Raw genomic sequence first — 5,714 nt, forward strand, 5'->3', positions numbered from 1 at the left:
ATATAGANATATAAATGAATGTCTGTCTGTATGTATGTCCTTTATAGACTCCTAAACCAATAGACTAAAAGCTATGAAACTTGGCATACAGATAGTTCAAAACACGAGGAAAGTCACAGTCGACATAATCGTATATATTGCGGATATAATCGTGTGGGCTGATGAACATTCTACTACAAACGGTTCCAGCGGTGTGAGCGAAAATTAAAATGGAATTTTCTGATTGGTAAATAGTTAGCCATTGTTTTAAAGTTTGTTATAAACGATTCAGTTTTCAAGTATCTTGAAGATTTTCTTTAAATTACCAATGGCAAGGCATAATACATTTATAAAGCCAAGCCAATGAGCAAGCAATTACTTATATTGACCGAAGTCATTGAAGCCTCAGGTGTTCTCTAGCTCTCCAATACAAGGCGGTTTCGGAGTCGGTAGAACCAGGAAGTGCCCCGCATCGACGCAGATCTCATAATGGACAAAGAGGGGAGTCGAAAATACCAATTGTATGGGGATGTTCGCTCAAGCAGTCATGTCCCGTAACCAGCCGGAACAGTGCCACTGCCTCACGTCTTGGGCAATCGGGTATATCAGCAAGATCTTCACTACTCCAGGTCTTGGATTTAATCCTATCTTGTATTTATGTTTTGAATTTCGACTTCAAAGCTTGTTTCCAGAAGAGCTTTGTCGAGTGAAAAGGCAGCCGTATCTTGAAGATAACAACAGTGATATTTTCTATCTTGTAACTCTATTTATTTAGAAAAGTAAATTACATATACTTTAATATTTGATTATTATTCGGGCAAGTTTCTTAATGTCAGGTGAGCATAAGCAAGCAAAATCAACGAGAATAGATTTTGTAATTATTGGTAGTATCACGGATTTAGTGAGAACTGTTTAATAAAAAGCAAATTTCATTCAAATTGCACGTTTTCAATAATTATTTGTCCCACAGTGGACTGATCGCTAAGACACGGTCCCCAGCAGATCAGCGAAGCCAAGCATCACTGGCTGCGGTCAGTGTGCGGGTGGGTGACCCACTTGGATCAGTCTGCGTAGGGACCGAGGGTGTGCGGTATTGGTCCTCGTTAAACTGTGTTACCGTAAAGTGCTCGACTTCGCGTGCAGGTCGTTGGGCTACCGAAGCGGGGGTGCCATCCCCTCTGCAGAGGATCAAAATTGTGATTTCATGTCTTCGGATCATCCTCAGGGATGTTTCCCAGGCCGTCGCCAATAGCCCATTGTGCAGCTCTAGTGCGACGTAAATGAAATGCAACTGCAATAATTATTTATATTTTGTATGCAATTTTGGGTTAGCACAATTAAATATAGTTTTCAAGGATTTCATTGCTGACAGTTGTCTGTTGGAAACTATTAGATTGTTTATTATTACAAAGTTTTCGAATTCATTCATTTTATTTCTTTCACTTTAAGGGGACACTTCACGATGGAAAACCCAAAAATCGACCAAATTATACTTTTTTCAATTTTTGTTTCAAAAAATAATACTTATATCTAGCTACAATTTAAAAGAAAAATTTTTCAATTTCATTCATTTTTTGCAAAGTTATAAGCATTTCAAGATTTGTAAACAAGGTTATGTAAACTGTCTGTTTTTATAGTTAAACTGTTTTTTCTCAATGTTGTTTTTTACGATAATATTCAAACTTCGAAAAGTTCCTTGCGCATGAGTTTTGAATAAATCTTTATTTTTTTCTCATATATATGATTGGTCTAATGTTCCGTAACCAATGTGATATAAATAAAAGCTGAATACTCACTGAATATTTTTTAAATTACTTTAAATTGTTATTTAAATTTCAATTTTTAAAAATTATATAAAGACTATGATATTTTGATTTTTTATTTGTTTAAAATTAAGTGCTAAGTTGTTCAAACATATCCAATTTTATTTATACTTATTCAAACTGTAATATAAATGAGTTTCATACAGCTACGATAAAAACTCATGCGCAGGAAACATTTTGAAATATTGGAACATTTAGTAATTTAACTTGCGGATAAATTATTAAAAAAATTATAACTTTTCAACAAATTAATATTTTTGCTTCAAATTTTGGGAATATCTTTCTAAATGCTTTATTCACAATCTATGAAATTTTCATTAAAATTGGTTGATATTTAAAAAAAATCATTTTGAACCTGAAGTGTCCCCTTAAGNATTTATAAAAACAAGCCAATGCAAAACAATGAGCAAGCAATTACAAATATTGACCGAAGTCATTGAAGCCTCAGGCGTTCTCTAGCTCTCCAATACAAGGCGGTTTCGGAGTCGGCAGAGCCACGAAGTGCCCCGCATCGACGCAGATGAGCTCTATTCGGAGGTTCTCCCAGATCGCATTATGGGCAAAGAGGGCAAACCAGCTGGAACAATGCCACTGCCTCACGTCTTGGTTTTTTGTTGTTGTTCATTTACGCCGCACTAGAGCTGCACAATGGGCTATTGGCGACGGTCTGGGAAACATCCCTGGGGATGATCCCAAGACACGCCATCACAATTTTGATCCTCCGCTTCGGTAGTCCGACGACCTGCACGCGAAGTAGAGCACTTTACGGTAGAACATTCTAACGAGGAACTATACCGCACACCCTCCGTCCCTACGCAGGCTGATCCAAGTGGTCACCCACCCGCACACTGACCGTAGCCAGTGATGCTTGACATCGGTGATCTGTTGGGAACCGTGTCTTAACGATCAGTCCACTGCGGGACCCTCACGTCTTGGGCAATCGGGTATATCAGCAAGATCTTCACTACTCCGGGTCTTGGATTTAATCCTATCTTTTATTTATGTTTTGAATTTCAACTTCAAAACTTGTTTACAGAAGAACTTTGTCGAGTGAAAAGACAGCCGTATGTTAAAGATAACAACAGTGATATTTTCAATCTTATAACTCTATTTATTTAGAAAAGTAAATATCATATACTTTAATATTTAATTATTATTCGGGCAAGTTTCTTAATGTCAGGTGGACATAAGCACGTAAAATCAACGAGAATAAATTTAGTGAGAACTGTTTAATAAAAAGCAAATTTCATTCAAATTGCACGTTTTCAATAATTATTTATATTTAGTATGCAATAATTATTTATATTTAGTATTTTGGGTTAGCACAATTAAATATAGTTTTCAAAGATTTCATTGCTGACAGTTGTCTGTTGGAAACTATTAGATTGTTTATTATTAAAAAGTTTTCGAATTCATTAATTTTATTTCTTTCACTTAAAAAATAGATTCTTGTTTTAAATTTTATCATTTTTATATTTTCTATTTACTTTATTTCATTTTTATTGCTTTTTATATTATTTAAAATGAATATGTGAATTTTCGGTTAAGCAAATTTGCGACTACTCTCAACTTTTAGATTTCTTTATGTTTGTGAGAGAGAATATTTGCAAAAATATACCGTCTAAACGAATCGCTCTTAGTCGATCATTATCTTAAGCGCGCAAAAAGAGAACTACCTGTGTTTCAGAAACATCGTAGCAACGGGAAAAAAGACTTGAAACTAATCAAGAACGCAATGCTTTAGCCCGTTCTTTAGAAACAACTGGGCAACCAATTATTTTAAGAATAAACAACTTTAAAAATTTTTTTGCGATTAAATTTTCCATTTTAGGATAATCGCTAATGATATACCTGAAGCGAGGCTTTTAGAAGTAAAAAAAAAAGTTAGAATTTAAGAGCCACTTTAATTATATCGTGAAACTGTTCATTTCTTAATTTTTTAATTTCTTTATTTCTGAACAGAAATATGGAGAACACTGTTTTCCAAAGTCCTTCTTTGGTTCCTAAGAAACTGTATTTATCTATGTAAATAAAATGAAAAAAATTACGATTCGCATTTAGTATTTTTTATTCTTTTATTTTTCAATGAAGAAGGAGATCTATAGTGGTATGGGGCCCTACAATTTCAATTTTCAAACCTAAAATTTTACTCATAGAAAATAGAAAAACACAGTAATCATATAAAAAAATTATTAAAAAAAAAGTCCCGAAATTTCTAAGATGTACTGTGGAGGTGTACTAAGATGTACTAAGGTGGTTACCTTAGTGCACTTCATCTCGGTTTGGCTTTGCCTCTAGCTGGTCGAAAAGCGATCGAAATTTTCCCTCACGATTCCACACTGTTACAATTTCCATTCTAAAAGTACGGTAAAATAGCCGGCAGCAGTCTGCCTATTCAATTAACTACAAATTTAAAGGTAAAGAACATTTTTTACCTTTACGGTTTTGAAACCCTTTACAACTAGTATGTTTGAAAAATCATTAATGAAAAAAAGCAATGTGGTTTTCAACCATTTACAACTAGCAGGGTTTCAGAGTCATAAAAAAGGACATTAGATCTACGCCTTTCGTTAGGTAATAAGCATTGGAATTAGCTTATGATTGAGTTGTATTTTGTCAAGTGAACCGCGGAATGTGGTTTAATTAGTTTATTTGGTTGTTTAATCTATTGTAAGAGATGGAAAATGTTAGACTTTTTATTGATAAGCAGCTTTATGGTGCTACCATACATGCGTGAGCGAGATTATCGTATTCTAATAGTTCAGGGTATAAAATCGAGAGTCCAGCACACTGGAAACATTTCATGTGCGGAAGTGAATGGAGGAACATTTCATGTGCGGAAGTGAATGGAGGAAATATTGTGGGGACAGCACTGGGATTTGAACCCCTGTTCTGTCGGTCATGAGATTGACAGATTAGCCCTCTCGGCTATAAAATGAACCCAGCTGCTAAGGGACTAAGTGGCGTCAGTAGGTGGGCCTAGTTGGTGGGATAAAATTTTAGTTGTTTAATCGTATCAAGTAGAAGCAGTTAATAAACGTTTTTTCTCACAGCTAAAAGTTTGGATACCATCATATTTATTGTTATTTGACTGTTTTGTTTGAATATGGAAAAATAACAATTGAATGAATTGTCACTTAACCATTTTTACCGAGAAATTTTAAACAGTGCGTTTGAAAATGGATTTTGACTGTAACGATTTCAGGAAAAAATTAAATCGTGCATCGTCATTAGGCGCAAAGCTCTTATCTCTAATAGAGTTCTAAGAGTCAGAAAGTGCTCAAAATTTCCATCCCTAGATTCCATCTTCACACACACAAAAGCGAGTTTATGAAAACATTATAATTAAATGAATCTCTTTGTATTTAAAATCGTATATCTAATTCATAGTAGTTTATGCTTTGTTAAACATAACAGTAAATCAAAAATAAGATTTTAAAAATATTAACATTATGTTAGTTTTATTTGGTTAACTGGTGAAACATAAAAATTTTGAGACATTGGGATAAAACTTTTATTTCAAAAAATTCACATAAACATAAATTAGTTATAAAACAACATAGTTATTCACAATCAATTTGTGAATTCCTCCCACCAAGGAACTAATATCACAACTTGCGTAGTTGCATTAAAAATCAGTAAAGGCACTTAACATATTTGATTTATACACATAAATTTCTGTATCATTAAACAGCATATGTACAATTTTAAATAAAAATGCTTCGAGCATTTACAATGAAGAAATAAGATATTTATATTCTTATGACATTTCAAAACTTAGTACTTAATATATATATTTGTCTACATATACTTTCTTTGAATAATTTTCTTTATACCATTATGAAAACATAAAATAACATTTGAGTTTAAAAATTAACTTTTTAAATATATTTGTCACTAAATTGAAAAAAA

Source organism: Parasteatoda tepidariorum, chromosome 7, assembly GCF_043381705.1.
Source record: "Parasteatoda tepidariorum isolate YZ-2023 chromosome 7, CAS_Ptep_4.0, whole genome shotgun sequence".
Lineage (NCBI taxonomy): Eukaryota > Metazoa > Arthropoda > Arachnida > Araneae > Theridiidae > Parasteatoda > Parasteatoda tepidariorum.